The sequence below is a fragment of the Eleutherodactylus coqui genome, chromosome 1 (genome assembly GCF_035609145.1).
Source record: "Eleutherodactylus coqui strain aEleCoq1 chromosome 1, aEleCoq1.hap1, whole genome shotgun sequence".
Classification (NCBI taxonomy): domain Eukaryota; kingdom Metazoa; phylum Chordata; class Amphibia; order Anura; family Eleutherodactylidae; genus Eleutherodactylus; species Eleutherodactylus coqui.
In genome coordinates, this window is record NC_089837.1 from 37925806 (window position 1) to 37948643 (window position 22838).

Here is a 22838-nt window from a genome sequence, read left to right on the forward strand (position 1 = left end):
ATTTAAGCTCGATTTGATGTACAGACATACCCCTCCCCCTTTCTGGTTCCTTCGGTCTCTTCTGAAGAGATTGTACCCCTGTAAATTCGCCGCCCAATCACACTTATCAAGCCATGTTTCCGTTATTCCAACTATATCATAACTCTCATCAGTCATTCTTGCTTCAAGCTCACCAACTTTACCAATCAGACTTCGTGCATTTGTGGTCATACAATTGATATCGTTATTTTTGTTTTTTAAATTCGTTTTGTTGCTATTCGTACTAATGGCTGACGTCACATTTCTAACTGTACTAACCCCCCTCCCTCCCCGCTCGACCCCCATTCCCATTTCTTTGACCCAGGTCGCTACACTGGCTACCCCACTATTTCTCATTTTGCCCTCCCCCCCAGTCCCTAGTTTAAACACTCCTCCAGCCTTCTAGCCATCTTCTCCCCCAGCACAGCTGCACCCTCCCCATTAAGATGCAGCCCGTCCCTACGGTAGCGCCTGTAGCTGACAGCAAAGTCAGCCCAGTTCTCCAGGAACCCAAATCCCTCCTTCTTACACCAACTCCGGAGCCACTTGTTTACCTCCCTAAGATCCTGCTGCCTTTCTAGTGTGGCTTTAGGTGCAGGTAGTATTTCTGAGAAAACTACCCTGGAGGTCCGCGCCCTAAGCTTGGACCCTAGGTCCCTGAAATCATTTTTGAGGGCCCGCCATTGACCTCTAATTTGTTCATTGGTGCCAACGTGCACCATGACCGCTGGATCCTCACCAGCCCCTCCCAGTAATCTGTCAATCCGATCCGCGATGTGTCAAACTCGAGCGCCAGGAAGACAACACACCGTTCGATGATCCCGGTCTTTATGGCAGATTGTCCTCTCTGTGCCCCTAATAATTGAGTCCCCCACCACTAGGACCTGTCTAGCCTGCCCTACGCTCCCCGTCCCCTTCTCACTGGAGCAGTCATCCCCCTGGCGTTCAGAGGGCGTGTCGTGCTGCAGCGGTGCTGGCTCTGTAATGGCATCCCCCTCATCTGCCAATCTTGCAAACTTGTTGGGTTGTGCCAGTTCAGGACTAGCCTCCCTGGTTCTCTTCCCTCTATCCCTCCTTCTTTCTGTCACCCAGCTTCTTGCAAGCTCCCCCTGCTCTTCCGTTCTACCATCCGCCCCCGCCTCTACCCCAGCGAGTGCCTGCTCAGTGAGCACCAAACTCCTTTCCATGATGTCAATGGCTCTCAGTGTTGCCAGTTGCCCATTTAGATCCAGGATTTGGGCTTCTAAATGTACGACGTGCACGCATCTTGCGCAACAGTATGAACCCTCAATCGGCTGATCAAGGACCGCATACATTGCACAAGTAGCACACTGGATGGCATTGCCAGGCATGGAACTCATCCTAATGGGGATCTACAATTTACTTGTGGAAGTAGTGAAGGTAGACTTGTTCACACTCCGCTCACACGCTGTCGCCTATGTGCAACCGCTCACACGCTGCCACTCACCTGCTGCTTCCTGCAAAGACCACTCACGCGCAGTCGCTCACTCGCTGCCCCCTCTGCGCAATCGCTCACACGCTGCCCCCTCTGCGCTACCGCTCACACGCTGCCTCCTCTGCGCTACCGCTCACACGCTGCCCCCTCTGCGCTACCGCCCACACGCTGCCCCCTCTGCGCAACCGCTCACACGCTGACCCCTGCACGCAACCGCTCACATGCTGACCCCTGCACGCAACCGCTCACACGCTGACCCCTGCACGCAACCGCTCACATGCTGAGCCCTGCCCGCAACCGCTCACACACTGACGCTTACCCTTAGCTCAACCACTCACACGCTGACCCCTGCACGCAACCGCTCACACGCTGACGCCTGCACGCAACCACTCACACGCTGATGCCTGCACGCAACCGCTCACACACGAACGCTTACCCTCAGCTCAACCGGTCACACAACAAAAAAATTTTTTTTTTTCTCCTCCTCACAAACACTTAGACCCACAGACACACACACTTACACTAGGTACACAGAAAACACAACCAGGACACACTAGAAACACAGAAGACAAACACTTAGATTCACACACACACACAGAAGATACTTATCGGCTCCTGTTGCAGCTCCTCCACAGTGATGTCACCTGCTCTCCGGGCGGCCGCCCACTCCACCTGTCACTCTGCCCTCCTGCTGCTGCTCCGGGACCTGCTCAGCTTCTGCACTCCTCCTGCCGGCTCTTCCTCAGACTCCTGTCACCTCCGGGCGCCGGTATCGGCTCCTCCGCTGGTCCAGTGCCTTCTGCCCTTCAGACCCCCGTTCGTGCCTCTGCCTCGGCGCGCTGCTCCTGGGACCACTACGGGGGTCAATTACTACTGGGGCCACTGTGGGGGTTACTATTACTACTGGCGTTACTATAGGGGTCACTATTACTACTGGGGCCACTATGGGGGTCACTTACTACTGCGGCCACTATGGTAGTCACTATTACTATTGAGGCCACTGTAGGGGGTCACTATTGGTTCTCATTCTCCTAGATGTAAGCACAGTTGCCACTGCAGTTGCAGCCCAGCTCACACTTCAGGGGTTATCGATTGTTCCTGTCAGGACAGTGTCCGGGATATGGGGGTCCCTGAGATATCCCGCAACCCCTGTCCCTGCCTACTTGCCCCCCTGGGCTAACCCCCAGGGCGACAACTGGGCGACGGTCCCTACCCTCACTAGGGAAGCGGGACACGGGAGACAAACAGACACTGAGACAAACAACGGTAGAATGGTCAGACAATCCGGGTAGGCAACAAGAGGGTACGCAGTACAGAGGGGTCAGGCAAAACGTAGTCAAGTCCAAAAGCAGGTGTCAGAAAAGCCGAGGTCACAAGAGCAGTCAGGATAAACGCGGGTGCAGCTGGAGAACCAAACTAACACTGGTAAGGCCTGAAAGGAAAACACACCTATTTAAATGCTGTCAGTGCTCCCGCCCCAGAAGCTGATTGGGGCGGGGAGCCTGACAGCAGCAGGGCTAATCAGGGAGGTGCTGGGGGCACGCCCCCAGTCTTGCAGCACAGACCGTTACTAGGGAAGCCAGCCTGGTAGTCAAGTGACTAGAAGCACCAGCTGCCTCCCTAGCAACCCGGCGGCGACCAGTCTTACAGCGGCCCGGGGAGATCACCAGAACCGGGGCTCCCCTACGCCGCACTCCTGTAGCCCGGGTGGCAGGACCGGTGGTGCGGGCACGGCGGCCCCGAGAGTTGCAGGTTCTGACAGTTCCACACCTGGACTGGTTGATCAAAGCAGGTTCAGCAGACTACTAAAGTCCCAGTTACAAGTCACATCCTCCTTTCTCCAGACTGTCAACTGGATTTTAAACTGGAGTAAGATATAACACCTGATAGACCATGACTGTCAGACCAGGCTGTGTGTGAGTAGTTTATTTTATTCTGCATACTTGCAATTCTGATGTATCTCGCCCGCATTGTGGAAGGTTTCGTAAATTAAGAGGCCCCCTCCGTCTGATACCAAGATCATTTTTCTTTGTTTTTATATTTATTTTCCTTGGAATCTGTCTTCCCTTTCCTTTTTTTCCTCTTGTATTCTCTCCTTTTTATTCTCTCTCTTCTTGAGGTACACCATAGTTCTCTGGAGGATCTAGGTGCGTTCTCTTCTCTCTAATGTCTCTTTTCTCCTCTGTGCACTTGACAGTTGACTGGTCGTTACTCTGCTGATTTACAATGTAGAAAAGGAGAAGAACCAGGCAGCATTCACTAAAATCCTCTTCTTTATTGAATAGTCATGAGGAAGCAAGCAGCCACGTATCGACCCTGCACTCGGGTCTTTATCAAGCTGGTGATTTAGACATGAAGGGACCTCTTTGTCGTACTTTGTTCAACATGAGGGTTCTCAACTCACCCTTCAAAAGGCACACTGTGTCCCTGCTCCTGAAAAGGTATTACACTAAAATAGCTTTTTTACAGGAGACACATTTTAAGAGGGGCAAGTACATATCTCAACCAGGGAGACAGTTTTTGCAGGGGTTTCACAATTCTCATTCCACGTCAGCCTCAAAGGAGGTTTCTGTTCTATTTCACAAATCTATCCCCTTTTGTTGTGAGGCACAGTATGCTAATGAAGACGGTAGGGTCCTCTTTCTGAGAGGTACAATTAATAACGTAAAACTGACTATAGCTAATCTTTATACCCCAAACTCCGATCAGGTTAGCTGGTTGGTCGGGCAGTTGAATGTACCTAAAGATTTTGCTGTTGGTCCCATCCTTCTTGGAGGTGATCTTAATGTTACCCTTCATCCTTTGATCAATTCATCAATGGGCCGATCCCAGGTCTCGCTTTCAAACTGAGGAAGCTCAATCGTTGTCTGCGGAAGCTGCATATTGTGGACGCTTGGCGTCATTTATCCCCTCCTGTTAAGGATTATACGTACTTCTCTCAGGTCCACTCCTCTTTTAAGAGGCTGGATTATGTGTTCATCTGCTCTGGTCTCCTGACAACCTTAGGTAAATCCAGTATAGATTCCATGACGCTCTCTGACCATGCTCCGTAACATGTGGATTTGCTCCCTCTTCAGGCAACCCTACAGGAATGGAGGTGGCGGCTTAACACCTCCCTCTGAAGATGCTGTTTCTCTGGAGGCTTTTTGCTTCTTTCCACCCCTTAAAACACAAGCTGGTTGCTTTTCTGATTGATGCAGCAAAGGCCTTTATCCCCCTTCTATGGCTTCAAAAAGTACCTCCAACTTTGGCCCATTGAAAGGAGAGAGTGGATCTTGCTTAGAATTTAAAGGAGCTTTCCAGTTGGTCAAAGGGCACTCCCGATACTTTTATACAAGTCTGGAGCCCTTGGCAAAGAGTGAGAGGTAAGATGCAGCCGTACTGACTGTCCAAGCATTGGACGGAGTGAGACATTGAGCTGGATTTACTGACAGTTGGTGTCCCGCTCAGATCCCTCTGAGGAGCTGGCGGGTTTTGGCAGCCCTCTTAGTGGGGTCTCTACCATTCGTCAACTCATGAGTGGAGCAGCAGGTTAGACGGCGTACTACCGTACCTTTCCTCTCCTGTCCCCTCATTCCCTTCGTCCTTAGGTTTCCCCTATCTGGTCCCTTTTTCTTTTTCCCTTTCCCATTTTGTCACTATATAGTGATATCGATGTGTTGTTGTTTCTGGTTCTCCCCCAGAGTTCACTCTTCTATTGATAATTAATCTTGCTTTAAATCTTAATTGGCGAGTCCGATGTGGGACTTATTGCTTTTGTGACTTGATACTGCCATTGTGATCTCTGTGACAAGGCTCGTTGTGGTAAGTAATCATGTAAAAGCTTAATAAAAATTGATTTACAAAAAAAAAAAGCATTACCCTGTCTATAAAGGTGCTTCTCCTTGACTGAGCGGCTTCACCTTTATTCAGCACGCTTGGTCTTCCTGATCTTCTCTATTCTCAAAGAGGTGTTTGACCCACCCCCCATCCCAGATGGAAGTGACTGCAGCTCTCGGTAAGTTTTACCGCTAGCACAAATCGCCCTGGTGAGAATTTCCACTTTGGATCTATTGCTCTTTATATAAACACCTTGCACATGGAGTGCTGTTTTTTCTTCCCCTCGTCTACATGTGACACGTGTCCCTTCTATACATGTCTGTTTTTTTTTCTAATTTTATTGCAAAACATAGTATGGATTTTTGAACAGCAGGAATAGATTTTGTACAAAACAGCAGGCCAAGACCTAACAGTGTAAGGCCTCTCTCACACAGACAGTTTTCTCCCTTGTATACATGTGCTTAGCGCTTTCAGCACAGAGATCCCATTGTTTTCAATGGAGCCTCTCACACAGCCGCAGACACCCGCTCAATTTTCGAAGGGTTCCCGTTCTATTTTTGGGTATTTAGCACACCTCACCTATGAGGCTAAACGCCGTCTAAAAATGAAAACAGAATGCGGCGAAGCGCTGCGATATAAATCACAGCACTTTTAGCAATGCCTTTGTGAGGGAGGCCTAAGAAACAATTTGATAGAAAGAACGATAAACACATGGAAAGACAGAACACACATGTCCCAAAATCCCAATTAATAAATAAAACTCAAAGTCTAGAACAAAATAAGATACAGAAACAGTATATTCTCCACCGACTGATTAATCAACCATTAGATAACAAAACTGAAGTGGAGAAAAAAAGAAGAGATCGGGAAGAAGGGAAAGTGGATGGGAGACATAAAAAGAACAACGAGGAGAGCCAATGGGAAAAAAGGATTGGAAGAATGACACAATGTCACAGCATTAGGGCCGGGTATTCCTGAGAATTCTTGAAGCAAAACTAATAGTGCCCGATACGTAGAAAGTTATTTGGACATCTCTGAAGAGAGCCCGTTAGGTCTTCCATTCGTTTCACCTCTTGGAGTTTCTGGAACCAGATGCGTATGGAAGATGGAGTCACTAATTGGTCCGTTTCCCAATGGGAAAAGCCTCTTGATGCTATTTTCGACTACAGGTGGCGCTCTAGACCAAGCATTCTGTATGAATTGAGGATCAAGGTTTTGCTCCCATTTTAACATTTGATGTGTCTTTTTTCCTCAAAGAACAGATGAAAGAGTCATTGTAGGAACAATAGATACCCCATCTCACATGTTAAGACATTGAATACAATATACAAGCAGATTTGGGAAATATGGGAGTAGTCGTTTCTGTTTTATGTATAATATGACACATTTTAAACAAGTGGTAATAATTATTGTTAGAATGGTGGAAGTTCAACTAAATTATTCTCTGTTGGAAAATCTTAGCCAAACGCTAACATTTTCCCACGATAATAGGTCAATGTCAGGCAAGTAGGAGTTAAGAAATTGTAGAATTAGGACGCATATGGCCGTCAACGAGAAAGTACAGAAAATTATGGCTTTTGAAATACAAATGTTAAAACAAAATAAAAAATATAAAGAAAACTACCGACCAATTAAAAGAGTTTTCCAGCAAAAAAAAATTGATGACCTATCCTGATAGCCAGACTTACTGTATATGGGTTATTCCATTACTAAAGAACTTCTCTACTCACTTTTAACCAGTTCAAAGTAGGACCTTGTCCTGGTTATTGCTGCATGAAGACGTTTACAAAGTCATTGAGATCATTCTATGCTGAAGCCTAGATCACACCAACAGACTCATCATATAACATTTCCGGGAGATATGTCGGCGTTATCAGTTTAAACCAATGCTCAGGTGCAGTCATTGTGCTATTGTATTTCTGTTCTCAGGATAGGCCATCAGTAGTGACCATCAGGGCTCCACTGCTCAGCTGTCCAGCACAGTGTATGTAGCAGGAAGCACATACCTCCATATACTGGGCAATGGCCCAGCATGGTATTGCAGGTACACTCTCTTTCATTTCAATTCACTACTCAGAATTCATTTTTATGGATTACACTACCAGTTTCTTCTTTTAATTATTTGGCTCATGCAGGTCACATGGTTTGATCATTCATGAAGTCATATGGAGTATATTGAAGGCATTTGCTTCATTATTCTCTACTAAGGTATAATCTAAAACAAATGTGTATTTTTGAAATATCATGCTATATCTCGATTCTTGTCGAATCTTGTATACATTTCCTTGCTGGCATCATACAGTACATACTTACACATAAGTTCTATTATGCAAATTTACAAATAATTTGTCTGGTCTCTGACTGGCTTGCAAGAGTCACATGACCTGTTGATTCAGAAAAGTAGATGTCTTTAGTAAGCACCACTATGTCCAATAAGTTTAGGTTTGATTTCTTTTCACATATTCATTGACTGGCTTTTTCCTGCTTTGGTATATGTTTCTGTGGCAGCATGATTTATTATTTTTTATGAAACGTTTGGCATATTGCATTTATAGGAGCTATGACTAAGTGTCATATAATGATAATCGCTATTGGAACAGCACTTTACAAATTGGAGGGCTCGAAACACGTAAGCTCAGCCTGATGCCTACCTTTCTGATTTAAAGAAATAAAGGCTCCTTTGAAAGTAAAGGTGACTTTTCTTTTCATCCTTACATCCACAGTGCTTCTCCATATGAATCCCAGTCACAGTTGACCTCCGGCCACTATAATTTAGAATTTTTGACAGATCCAAGCCAATTCCATGCATAAAATAAACGTTCTTACTGTCTGCTCAATGTGAAAATCCTGATGTATTAAAATTCTTTCTTCACATTACCTACATTCCAAACAAGAATTTTTTTTTCTCTATTGCAATTCTCTGATGCATCCTCAAAACTTGACCTCTTTGTAAAGCATTTTCCACATCTAGAAACTCAAAAAGTCTGCTCCTGAGTGACATCTTTGATGTTTAACAACATCTGATTTCAGCATAAAACATTTCCCACATTCCGAACATGAAAATGGTTTCTATTCTGTGTGGATTCTATTATGTCTAATAAGAGTTGATTTATCTGTAAAACATTTCCCACATTCTGAACATGAGAACGGCTTCTCTCCTGAGTGACGTCTCTGGTGCTCTGTACGTTTGGCATTAGTAGTGAAACCTTTCCCACATTCTGAACATGAATATGGCTTCTCTCCTGTGTGAATTCTCTGATGTTTAACAAGAGTCGATTTATCAGCAAAACCTTTCCCACATTCTAAACATGTGTACGGCTTCTCTCCTGTGTGAATTCGCTCATGTCTAACAAGTTCAGATTTTTCTGTAAAACATTTTCCACATTCTGAACATGGAAACGGCTTCTCTCCTGTGTGACTTCTCATATGTCTAACAAGAGTTGACCTGTCTGTAAAACATTTCCCACATTCTGAACATGTATGCGGCTTCTCTCCTGTGTGAATTTTGTTATGTCTAACAAGACGCGATTTATTTGCAAAACATTTTTCACATTCTGAACAGGAAAACGGCTTCTCTCCTGTGTGAGTGCTCTCATGTAAAACATAATCTACTTTAACGGTAAAACCTTTCCCACATTCTAAACATGAATATGGCATCTCTCCTGTGTGCCTTCTCTCATGTCTAAGAAGACTTGCTTTATATGCAAAGCATTTCCCACATTCTGAACATGAGTACAGCTTCTCTCCTGTGTGAATTCTGTGTATAAAAATACCTAAGTTGTCTGTAACCTGTTTTCCACATTCACCAAACATTTTCTGACCTGTACTTATGGTAGAATTCTGTGATTGGTCAGGAGACAGTTCCTCTTGTTTAGGGACATCATACAATAGATCTGTACTCTCAAGTTTGGGATATACAATAAGGTTAAAGAGGTTTTCTGCTGAAGAGTGATACAGATCTTCATCTTCTACTTTACAATTTATTGATGATATGAAGTTTCCATCAGAGTTCCTATTGGGATCATATGATAGATCTGTACTATCAAGTTCTGCATCTACATGGAGGGTAATGAGGTTTTCTCCTGGAGAACGCTGCACGATATCTTCATCTTCTACTTTACAATTTAGTGGTGAAATGAAGTTTCCATCAGAGATCTCACTGGGATTTTCTGTTGGGATTAAAAAAAAAATTACAAAATCAAATTTTAAACTACAAATGTAGAAAAATGTATAACATTCATATGAGGTGGGAAAACAGACATAGATTTCATTTTGCGTTTTTTCTAAGGTAAAGCCAAAAACGGATCCAGCAAGATGGAGATGTACAAGTCCTTCCTTAATACTTTTCCCAATCCTATTAAATTCACTTCTAGCGTACTTTAATATAAATACCACATGTACGATCCCAGCCATGTCATGCTTTGTCTTATAATTTAATTTAATTGTCGAAAACCACAATTCTGGTCTGCTTTCAGCGAAGACGTTTATTGAATAAACCTAGTAATAATAAAATTTAAAAATCTGAAAAGCACAATCTTGTCTGGCAACCTGACCTGTCCATGTTTGGCCTTTCAATACCAATTGGACATCCCTATATTACAATTCTAAACATGGTTATTGACAATTTGATCATGACTACAGTCTACCTTAAAATGGGTTGTCCAGCTTTGAACGATTTAAATCTGGTTTGACACAACATTTTTTGGCAAAAAACTGCAAGTTTTCTTTTTTTTAAAAAAATAAATAAATCAGACTAGGATTTAAAATGAATACGGAATATAAAGCTAGGACAAACTTTTTCTTCATACTGGACCCACTTCTAACATTAGCTCAAAAACTGCATGAAAAGCTGCACTGATGTTTTTCCAAAAGTCACTGTGAAACCATCTTTGACATAAAAATGTTCTCATCTTGGGCTGAAGTCATGGACACGCCGATGACGTCTGTACAGTCTACAGTTCTCATTTATTTCAAAGCATCTATGGATCGAGGGAAGTTATAATTCAAAATCTGTACTAAAGTTTTCAAGAACCTCCTTGCAGCATGGTTTAGGTATGGGTACAGGTACAGATAGAGGGGGGGTGGGGGGGCCCAGCTCACCTTTTGCATCAGGGCCCCTGAGCCTTTAGTTACACCCCTGGTTGAATCCATTCCACTTTTGGATCTTTTAAGAGTAAAGAGCGTCCTATCAAGTTCTAAAAATGTGACCTAATGAGGTGATCTCTGAATTTGGGTAAAATAAATGTGAAATAGGTGCTTCCTAATCACAGATCGGGAATTTCATTTATTTTAAAAGCTTTTAGGGTAACCCTCACAGAACTTACATTTTGTTTTCCCCACAACAAGCCAAATTTGTAGAATGACAAAACCCACCCAGAAATTACCCCAATCTAAAAACTACACCCATTTTGAAAACTAACTGCAGGTGTGCCGTGCATATTGGGACCTCACAGTTTTTTGCAGGAATTAAAGCATTTGTGAATTTTTTTTCACAGATCTATTACTTCCATGACATTTTTTTCTATGTAAAGGAAACTGTGAAGTTGCGCCTCCAATTTTCTGGGACTGCTTCTTCTGTATTCAAAAATACTCCCATAGTGGCCCCAAACTGCTTACTGGACACGCGGCTGGAGCCAACATGGAGGGAGCAACCACTGATTGAGGGTGAGATTGAATGAAAACCAGACCCCATTTAATTCTTGTAGAGGCACTAAACTGGTTGAACAAGAGAAAACCCCCAAAACCCATTTTATAAACTAAACCCCTTACGATATTTAAAACGGTTATAAATCCCATGATGATACAAAGTTTGATTACTAGAGATCTTTCAAATTAAAAAGCGTATATGAGTAAAGGAGAAGAAAGATCGTTGAAGGAGGAGACAGCTGCTGTGTATTGTGGTTGCAGATAATGGGGGGACCCTGAGGAGCAGTCTGTGTGAGGAGCCCTGGAAGGCACTCTATGAAAAGTAGTCCATGGGGAACAATCTAGTATATCTAACAGATCTATCTCATCAAATGGCAGGTGTACAGAGCCCTGGCCAGGAGAAGTTATCATGGCGATTTGGACAAGATGAAGAAGAATGGGAAGGAAAATGACCAACCAGAGAGGACACCCCAGTGAGTTACTAAATGGAAATGTTTGCTTTACCTCTGACTGTCAGATCAGTACTGTAATCAGGGTATGGGCTGCCATCCTGGCATTCTTGTGTGTGAAACCAAAGCTCCCAGAATACTGTTATCATTGTTAAAGGGCTTGTCCCGCTTCTAGCTGTTTTACAGCGGAAAGTAGACAGCACCGTACACTGCACAGTGGCCTGGGTTGGTACTGCAGACTGAATCCTATTAAAACGACCCTCCAGTCTACAGGCAAAGTTGGCCACATGGTTTCATATATGGCTCTTACGTGATGTGAAAAGAGCCTAAATTGGAGAACTCCTACATTACATGTCATATTTTGCATGTGTGTATGCACTGCACTTGACGTCTCTAAAGCATTAACATGGTTGCTAATGCCTGCCTATGCCGACAGGAATCGACAACAGGCTCCTTGAAAAAATAATGTCAATAGTATATCTATATCTCCTTACCTTGTGATATTGGAGGCTGGTGGTTCTCCATCATGACGTCCCTGTACAGATCCTTGTGTTCTTCTAAATACTCCCACTCCTCCATGGAGAAATAGACAGCGACATCCTGACACCTCATAGGAACCTGACACACACAATGATACCGTCATTACCCAGACACCTATAGTGCGGTTACTGTATAATTTCCCAGCATTCCCAGCAGTGTCACCTCTCCAGTCAGCAGCTCAGTGATCTTGTTGGTGAGTTCTAGGATCTTCTGCTCATGTATCGGTAAGTGAGGAGGAGCCTCTGTGATGGGGCTCTGGCTCCTGCTCCATCCTCCTGACCAATGGAGATGGCTGTTGGGAGTCACAGAGTCACCCGATGTCTTCTTTACCATTGTATAATCCTGTGTATGGAGAGAGAGATTTAGGCTACTAAACCTGGTATTCCTTGCTCTAGTGAGACATCTGGCAGCCGAGCTTACATACTACTGCTGCATTCATTTCTGTAGGACCGCTGGGGGTAACCAAGTGCTTTGAACTGGTCTGTATCTGGCAGTCCTTCCTTGCTACAAAGGGTGCAGAGAGGATGGGAGGGGAACTTAGGGCCCCAGTTCTGAAGATCAGTGGGGTTCCCAGCGGTGAGACCCTGATCATTTAGACTTACTACCTATGCTGTGAATAGGTGATAAAAGAATGCTATAAGACTACCCCTTAAATTTCTGTAACCTGGAGGAGAAGGGAAAGGGTGGAACATGATTGAAACCTTTACATAAGTTAAAGGGGTTCTCTGATTTCTTAACATTTGTATAAAATAGTTTTAAAAAGTACTTCGCTCACACATCACTCGCTGCACCACCGCTGTCATCCTTCTGGGAAGTTCCTCTTCACACTGCAGCAGTGATGTATTTGTATACCCACATGACGGCCGCAGCCGATGACCTGCCCCAAAACAGAATGTCATCAATGACTCCTGGGACCATCTACTACAAGCCCATGTGAGCAGTATCACTGGGGCCAGAAGACTCGGTGATGTCAGAGGTCATACGAGGCGCTGGCAGAGGCGTGCGGTTGGGAGCAGTGAGCAAACTGTGAAATCGATTAGTAAGAAGGTGTGTAACTTTTTAAAATGGGGGAAAAAAAGGGGGACAACCCCTTAACACTATAGGACACCGGTTTACATCCTGGGCGGCTAGTATTTATAGCACCAGGACATGAACTCACATCTTATGGATGGCATGGGCTCAGAAGCTGAGCCAGCGCATCCACAGCAGAAGCTGGCTGTGACTGACTGCTAGCTTCCCACTGCAACACCAGGGAAGATATGGCTTTTGAAAAGTGAAGCTAAAAATCCCCCAAAAATCGTTGTGTCCTTAAACCCAAAATAGCACGTCCTTAAGGGGTAAGACCCTGAAATACGATTAGTGCATGGGCAGTGTTATTAAGGAGAAATTAAACATAAGAAAAAAAGGGGCAAAACCTTATATTATTGGGGGGTGGGGAAATAAGAAAAATATTACATTTATGGAAAGAGTATTAGATGCTGGGAACAAACTAACAGCAGATGCAGTTGGGAAATCAACAAAGCATAAACAGGAAATAATGTAGGGGTACACTAGATGGACCATGTGGTCCTCCTACGGTCAGTCTTCTAGGTTTCTGCTGGCAAAAATCCAAGGTCCTGACGGAATTTCAGCCATGTGATCCTGCTGGTTCCTGGCTTCCCTTCCCTCCTCATTACAAGGAGCCTACTTACCATTCTCATTGCTCCTGCAACATTACTATTAGCTCATTGGTTCCCACCATACAGAACTGACCATATTGGTGGCCGATCTTCAGATTGTCTGCTGTTCAGTTCTTCTGTTCTCCTTCACTTGGGAGGTCTGGAAACTGTTAGGCTTTTTTAAGATCTGTGGAAGGAACCTCAGTCCGGAGGGTCCATCATAGATCAGGCACAAACCGCCGGAAAAAAAAGTCCTGCATGATGGACCTTTTTGTCTGGTAAAATGTCGGACATTTGAACAAAGACCAAATGGACACCATTATAGTCAATGAGGTCCATTTGAGGCCATTTGTTTCCATCATAAGACGCATTCATTCAGGGCAGGGGATTCAGAAGGGAAACCCCAAATGCAGATGCGAACATAGACTTATACCGGACACTGGATTGTCCCTATTACTTCCTAGAATGGATTTTCTCTTCCCTTAGTCTGACTTGTTACATAATACAAAAATATTGAATAGCTTACCTCTCCGGTCAGCAGGTAGATGATCTCCAAGGTGAAGTTTAATATTCCTATAGTAACGTCATTTCTTTCTTTGGCCATCCTTGGTGGGTCATTCGGGAGAAGGACTGCTTTGGATGAGAATATGAGATAATTGGATAAACTGGGGGGTTCTGGTACTGCCGGCAGCTCGCTGTGCGACGCTGTTTATGCCACTCCATTTCACCCCTTAGAGAGTTACAGAGACCGTGTAGAACAGCCAGGGCAGCTGATTCTGTAATCTCAGGCAGCGGAGGGGAGCCAGAATGGTTTCAGACATGAAACCTGCACCCAGAGCCGTGGAGTCAAAGCCAGCTTATGAAAATATATAGATAGATAGTGATTATACATATGGTATAATTAATTCAATGCTGAATGTTTTACATATTTCCTTTCATAGGAATTTAGAAAAAGATTATGTTCTATTCATCTAAGCCCCTATTTATCAAAGAGATTGATAACAGGATATGAAAACAGCTGTAGAAAATCTGTTACTGCCTCTCCTCTCCATTAGACTAAGTATCCTTATGCTGCTTCGTCAAGGCTTTTAGTTAAGATGAATCTGTGCTGCTCTATCTGCACATGCTCAGTAGCGCACTGCCAGAAGTGTCTGGGGCAAATGGTAAGGCTGTTTAATATGTCACGTCACCTTCATACACGAACCAATGAACTACAAACAGGACTCACTGCAGACATAACACAATGACTGAGAAACACCCAAAACACTTACCTAGCATACCTGCATGCATAACAGATGGAATTGCTACAGTATGTATGAGGTATTGGTTTGAATTTTGGCCAATATACTTAAGCCCACAAGCCTACGCTAAGGGTCCTCATTGTCTCGTAGGTCCCTACTCTAACAAGACAATTACCCTCTGAGTCCTGATGACTAGAGACATCCACCATCAGGGCCAGAGCCTCCATCTCAACATCCTTGTTTATTGTTTTTTGATTCTAATGATATATAGAGGCAGGGTACTGCACTTTAGCATCTAGCTCAACATAGGAAGGGCACTTAAATTTGAGAGAAACCGTATCTAGGTGCTACCTGATTGCAAGCTCTCACATATGTGAGGAAAGTAATACATAGCGCAGTGAGGGGTTTGAACTCACCGTTCATGCACACTCCGCACCAGTTAGCAGGAAGCACAGTTTAGCAGGTATCTCTAGTTCTGCTAGACTAAGCAAAGTTAGTTTGGGTTAGTTAAGAAGTGACTAGAGATGAGCGAACGTACTCGTTTAGGGCGATTTCGCAATCGAGCAGCGCTATTTTCGAGTAACTGACTACTCGGGCGAAAAGATTCGGGGGGCGCCGGGGGTGAGCGGGGTTGCAGAGGGGAGTGGGGGGGGGGGTGAAGAGAGAGAGAGCTCCCCCCTGTTCCCCACTGCTACCCCCCGCTCCACCACACCGCCCCCCGAATCTTTTCGTCCGAGTAGTCAGTTACTCGAAAAAAGCGCTGCTCAATTGCGAAATCGCCCTAAACGAGTATGTTCGCTCATCTCTAGAAGTGACGACTGCTATAGCGGAGTGCCAGAATCTGGGCACTGTGTGTAGACGCTAGTAATTTACTAATTGTATTTGGAATAGCAGGAATGTGTCATCTTTCAGTAATATCACAAACCCTACACATGCATTTAGTAAAGTCCACATGCTGACACCATTCTTGCATCTGAGCAAGCGACCATTCCATCAGAATTATCGTTTCCTAGATACGGTCTCATGCATCAGCAGATCTTTGCTTTATGTTCTTGCCATTCAAGAATTCTTTATTCCTTCATTTTTTTACATTCGCTTTTTAATAGGGATGAGCGAGTATACTCGCTAAGGCACTACTCGCTCGAGTAATGTGCCTTAGCTGAGTATCTCCCTGCTCATCCCTAAAGATTCGGGGGCCGGCGCGGGGCAGGGAGCTGCGGGGTAGAGCAGGGAGGAACGGAGGGGAGATCTTTCTCTCCCTCTCTCCTGCCCGCTCTCCGCCGCAACTCACCTGTCAGCTGCAGCGGCCCCCGAATCTTCAGGGACGAGCAGGGAGATACTCGTCTAAGGCACATTACTCGAGCGAGTAGTGCCTTAGCGAGTATACTCGCTCATCCCTACTTTTTAACCTTCCCTTTTCTGTTTTTCTGCTTAGCAGATTTATGATAAATTGGTTCCTGATGAATGGCTCCTATAAGCAGGAAAATGCGTCGAACCAGAACCTATGGACCCGTAGACCCATTAAATCTCTATGACATCTATATGTGATAGAAGAGAACTTACATATTCACCTAACACTGAAAACTAGGCAAAACTTTGTTCACAACTTATGAGCCCCGTTTTTCTTGTCCAGGATCTTTGAATTCATAAATTTATGGCCACCTGTCCACGGGCGTTTTTGCATTGCATTCCCCACGGCGATAATCCGGCCGCGGAGAACGCAGTGCACGCTTTCCATAGCTTTGCTATGGAAAGCGCAGCCCCCTGTCCACGAGCATACTGCGAATTGCCGCGATTCTCTTAGGTAAGTCTATCTGTCAGATAGGCTGACCGCGGAGATCCGTCTGCTGGCTCCTGCTCCCGACGGCGGCTCCTGCGGCGGAGATCCACTGTGGGATATCGCAATGCCCGTGGACAGGCAGCCTTAGACTTCCTTATTTCCACGGTGAGAGTGTTGCTGGCAATTAGTAGATGTATTGCAGCACATCTCCCACCATAGGATTCTATCTTTCTACAACCAATGTGTTCATTTACTGGAGTTACCACTGTCCACTATCTGCCCCCTACTGTTGGCTCTCTGAACAGCGTTCAGACTATTGAGTTCCCCAGAAAACTGTTTGTTGTTATATGCTGAATCCCGCAGCGGTATACGTGCGTGTCCACGGACATGGAGAGGAAAGGACAGCTTCTTACCTCTCCGGATCCAGCGCAGGTCTCCTCTTAGCCGGCCGATCTTTTTTCTTCAGCACAGCGGATGCGTTTGGGAGCATCGGCCGACGTGACGGGCGCATGCGCAGTGCTTTCTTTTTTGTTGTTAAATCTCCAGCTTTCCCGCAGATCCGGAGCACAGCCACGGACAACTGCGGGTGATCGCTGCGGGTGTGCGGCGCATTGGACGGCTTCCAATGACTTCAAAGGAAGCCGCACCTGTGGGAATCTGCAAGAAAATGGAGCATGCTGAGCCCATAGGGAGACATGGGCGCCCGCAGAGCAGCTAAAAGTATGCGGCTGTGATTTTTTTTCCTGACGTGCGGATCACACGCGCGAGAAGACATCGCAGCATGCTCCACTTTCCTGTGGATCCCGCAGGGAGAGCTTCAATTGAAGTCAATGGAAGCCGTCTGAGCAGCGGCACACCCGCAGCCATCACTGCGGACGTACTGTGGATCTGCATGCATCAGGCATGTCGCCCACTGTGCCCGGACGCATCAGCCGTTCTGAAGGAAGATGATCTGGCCGCACGGCAGCCGGACAGGTAAGAACCTGTCTTTTAATGCCCATATCTACAGGCACGGGCGGATTCCACTGCGGGATTTAGCTGCGGAATCCGTGTGTGCCCGTGTGCATGAGGCCTAAGGGTAAAGGGTAGAAGTGAAGACATCTTTTCAAAAAGTTGTAATTTGGGGACACTTCCATATTAGGTGCCAAAGCCTGCATTCAGCTGCTTAGCTCTATGACAAGATGATGTAGGCATGTTACTGATGGCTGGGGATAGAGTTAACCCTTTCCAATCCACTGTGACGTCTAAAGACATTCTGATTGAAGGCTGTACAGCTCTGATGTGGAAGATGTCCAGCAGGGTATTCTTACTGTACATTACTGGCCGCTCTGTTGCCGGGGGCCTCTCCAGCATGTCCCATAGCGCAGTACTCGCTCTAGCCAGCAGATGGCGCCATTGTATAATGGCAGAAAAAGAAAACACCCTAGGAAACCCTGAATCCAAAATTAGATTGCAAACCAGTCTTCTGATAACGTAGGAATGTGAGATTTCCATCTGTCATATACAATCAATGAGTTATGGCTGATTTGGGCTGATAGTGTGTGTATAGTATGGAGATTAACCCTTCAGGTCCCTGTGACTTTAATATGCCTATTGTAGGGTAGTTGGATATGTTTGTCCAGTACCTACAGGCCAGTATGGACTGCAAGGAGGGTAAAGCAGGATTATGCCAAAGTTGGAGATCTGACACCACATCTGTCAAATGTTCAGTATTCTTAGTAATGCCTCAAACAGATAAGGCTCAATTATGTAAAGGTAGTAGGGCAGATGATTTGGAATGTTCCGGGTGTTCCAGGAAGTTCCCCCTCCGTAAACCAGGGTTTTAGGATTCAAAGTTGGCCCCGTAGTTTAAAGTCTGATAGAGCCATTCCCACTTGGTCTTTGGGCCTCTGTAAAGCGGACCGCTTCAGTTTGGAGCGAGAAGAACCCCAAATACATAGTGATCAGGGAGTTCAAGGATTGGAAGAAGTTTAGTGGAACTTTAACCTCATATGCTGCAATACGTATAGGCATTTGGGCTGTGTGACCATCTTGATCAAGTGGATTCGGCCCGCCACGGAGAGAGGGAGTTCAGACCATAATTTGAGTTTGCTTTTGACTAATTCTCGCAAAGGGGAAATGGTATCAGAAATTCCATTCGTAATAATAATCAACTTTATTTGTATAGCGCCAACATATTCCGCAGCGCTTACATAGACAGGGGGGATACAGAAAGACAAAAGTACAAGCATTACAGAACCACGGTTACATGTAGTAATCAGTTGATGGAAACAGTAGGGGTGAGGGTCCTGCTCCAACGAGCTTACATACTACAAGTAATGGGGTGATACAGAAGGTAAAGGGGCTGGAGATGTGCACGGTATGGGGGGGTGGAGAGTGAGGGATGCTATACACATAGACCCGTGATGGCGAACCTATGACACGCGTGTCAGCACTGTCAACACGCTCCCCTGCTGGTATTCATTAACCAGCACTACTAACAGCGCTGATCCCGGCGCACACTGTGATGTCAGTGTGCACCAGGATCCTCCTCCCCCTGTCCCCCCGACGTCTCCTACCCGTTGGTTCCGCGGGGGCGTCCGGGGGAGAAGGCGTCCTGCAACACACTGATGTCACAGTGTGCACCGGAGATCATCGCTGCTGGAGGGCGCCGGGCACAGGAGGAGCGGAGCATCCAAGCATCCACAAGGTAAGTACATATGGGGGGGGGGGGTCCACTGGGGGGCATCTGTGTGGGGGGCAGCTAATGCTGGGGGCCGCTGTGTGGGGGGCAGCTAATGCTGGGGGCCGCTGTGTGTGGGGCAGCTAATGCTGGGGGCCGCTGTGTGGGGGGCAGCTAATGCTGGGGGCCGCTGTGTGGGGGGGGCAGCTAATGCTGAGGGCTGCTGTGCGGGGGGGGGGGCAGCTAATGCTGAGGGCTGCTGTGGGGGGGGGGGCAGCTAATGCTGGGGGCCGCTGTGTGTGGGGGCAGCTAATGCTGGGGGCCGCTGTGTGGGGGACAGCTAATGCTGGGGGCCGCTGTGTGGGGGACAGCTAATGCTGGGGGCCGCTGTGTGGGGGACAGCTAATGCTGGGGGCCGCTGTGTGGGGGACAGCTAATGCTGGGGGCCGCTGTGTGGGGGACAGCTAATGCTGGGGGCCGCTGTTGCTGCTGGGGGCCGCTGTGGAGGGCGCTGTTGCTGCTGGGGGCTCATCATTACTGAGATAAGGGAGAGGGAGGCTGCGAGAGGCAAGGGCCTGTGCTATGGGTGTTTTTGGTTTATTAAATACAGCTATACATATTTGTTATTTAAACTATAAATATCGCGAATTTATGGATTTTTTATGGAAGTGATACACCACCCCAGTTATGCTCGTTTTTTTGGCAAATTTTGACACACCGAGCTCAAAAGGTTGCCCATCACTGACATAGACAATGGTCAGACATTAAGCCATATAGTTGCTGAATCGGTATAACTGCAGGAGCGGTTTATGATGGCTAGCAGGGATTGCAGTCAGTAGGTCAGGGAGCATGTTATCAGGGGAGTACAGAGGGGTTTGTTTAGGGAATGCGGTATGCCTCCCTATAGAGGTGTGTTTTTAGAGCACGCCTGAAGTCCTGCGAGTCCTGGATTGCTCGGGTAGCCTTTGGTAGTGCGTTCCAGAGGACCGGTGCAGCTCTGGAGAAGTCTTGGAGGCGGGAGTGAGAAGTTCGAAGTAGCGAGTTTAAATTGAATTCTGTATTTAACGGGCAGCCAGTGCAGTGACCGGCACAGGGCAGAGGCATCCGAGTAGCGGCTGGACAGGAAGATGAGCCTGGCTGCCGCATTTCGGACGGACTGGAGAGGATCGAGTCTGGTGCAGGGAGGCCGATCAGCAACGAGTTGCAATAGTCTAGCCGGGAGTGGATGAGGGCGACAGTAAGCGTTTTTAAGTGAGAAAAGAGCGGATTCTTGCGATGTTCTTGAGGTGCAGCTGACATGTTCGGGCCAGAGATTGGATGTAGGGGGTAAAAGAGAGATCAGAGTCAAATATGACTCCAAGGCAGCGGGCGTGCTGGGAGTTATGGTGCCACACACTGAGATGGAGATGTCAGGATGAGGTCAGTTAGTGGAGGGTGCAAATACCAGTAAGTCAGTTTTAGAGAGGTTCAGGTTTAGGGCTTATTCACACGAGCGTGTTTTTGTGCGCACCCATGTAGGGGCAAAAACTCGCATAAATGCAGGTCCGTGCATTGTTCTCAATGGAGCCGCTGCTGGTACATAGTTACAAGTGAGGCGTCTTCTGGCCTCGTTTATAAATCGATCAGCGCCCTCCCATCACCTGTACGGCGCAGGGCGATCTGTAAGCTGCCTCAGGCATCAACTCTGACAACACTCCAACTAGCGGATATTGCGCTGACAACGCCTTTCTTGAGCGATACAATATTACATGTTATATCACTGATTACTCAGAAGGGTCGGAGATCCGGGGATTATTCTGATTGCCACACGACAAGCCAGAAACCCTCCGCCGCCTCTTACCTGCCGGCCGGAGTCACACGCGGAGGGCTGATATCAGTGTATATATATCCTCTGGCTGATAACGGAGACAACAGCAGGGGGCAGGACCTGCTGCACTGCAACAGGACCTGTGATGATGTCACTGTCATGTGATCAGTATGAGGGGGGGGGGAGCTCACCAGTGAGGAGGCTGAAGGACCTGTGATGATGTCACTGTCATGTGATCACTAAAAGGGGCGGAGCTCCTGTGCTATGCACAGCGGATCAGATGGAATCTGGCAGGGAGAGTCATGAAAGAGTCTAAAACCAAAGTTGTCTTTATTGCCCGTAACAACCAATCACGGCACAGCTTTCATTTTTTTAGAGCAAGATGAGGAATCGGAGCTGTGCTGTGATTGGTTGCTATGGGCAACAGAAATTTTCTTTTAGACATTTTTCAAATATTTTCTTTAGTGTCTTTAACCCCTTTAACCCCTGCGATGTATGACTACCCTCAAAGGCCTTCTTGAAACACACATCTGTGCTGACGCCATCCCAGTGATTACTTGCAGTATCTACACATTTCCAGCACTTTCTCTCCCGTCCACTTTCTATACATTGGTATTATTACCCTGCTTCCCTGAAAATAAGCCCTACCCTGATTTTTTGGTGAGGCCTGAAATATAAGCCCTACACAAAAATAAGCCCTGGCTGCATTATGTAAAAAAAAATTCATACATTACCTAGCGGGCTCGGTCCAGGTCCCTCCCGCTGCTCTCCAGAGTGCCGGCGTTCTTCTTGCAGTCTTTGGCCACCCACAGAAGATCACTTCCTGGTCATGGGATTTATAAATCCCGCCTCAAGGAGGAGTTGGCTCTGATTGATTCTCAACTCATGCTCAGCCAATCAATGCAGCGCTTGATGAAGCATTGTGATGGCTGTGATTGGTTCATCGAGCGCTGCATTGATTGGTTCTTCGACCGCTGCTCAGTCAATCACAAACATCGCATTATGAAGGCAGGATTTATGAATTAGCCAATCAATGCCGCGGCTCAGCCAATTTATAAATCCCACCAACACAATGTGATGGCTGTGATTAGTTCATGGAGCGCTGCATTGATTGGCTGAGCAGCAGTTGAAGAACCAATCGCAGCCATCACATTGGTTCATTTTTGGGAAAACACTGTCTATATGTTTTATACAATCTGGCATTTTACACTTCTTCCCATACGTAACACAATCACTAGAGAAGGCTGGACGCCATAGCGAGCTTTGGGATGAGACCTTTAACTCTTTCCAATCCACTGTCTGACGTCTAAAGACATTAGGATTTAAGGCTGTACAGCTCCGATGTTGGAAGACGTCCGTTGGGGTTCTCTTACTGTATATTGCCAGCCTCTCTGCTGTCGGAGCCTAGCCAATGTGTCACCTCAGGTAGTACTGGCTTTAGCCAGCAGATAGCGCCATTGTATAACGGCAGAAAAAGAGTAAGCCCCCTAGGAAAACCAGGATACAAATTGGACTGGAAAGGGTTAATTCTGTCTAACAACCTAGATGCTGCGGTCGCTATGGACTGCAGCATCTAAGGAGTTAAATGGCTGACACCAGGAGTTACCTTGTGTGCCTGGCCGGGCAGAGAACGCCCTTATGCTGGCTTTGTGTTGACATTGCTATATGCAGTAAGCTTCTATCCATATGTAGGACAATAACTAGAAAAGGCTTGGCGCCATAGCAAGTTTTTGTATAAGCCCTTCAATTCGGTCTAACAACC

At 46.3% G+C, this 22838-nt stretch overlaps 1 pseudogene; it reads right to left on the minus strand.

The window, feature by feature from the left end:
* Positions 1-22838, minus strand: part of LOC136612155 (zinc finger protein 850-like) — a 460849-nt pseudogene that overhangs the window by 62557 nt on the left and 375454 nt on the right.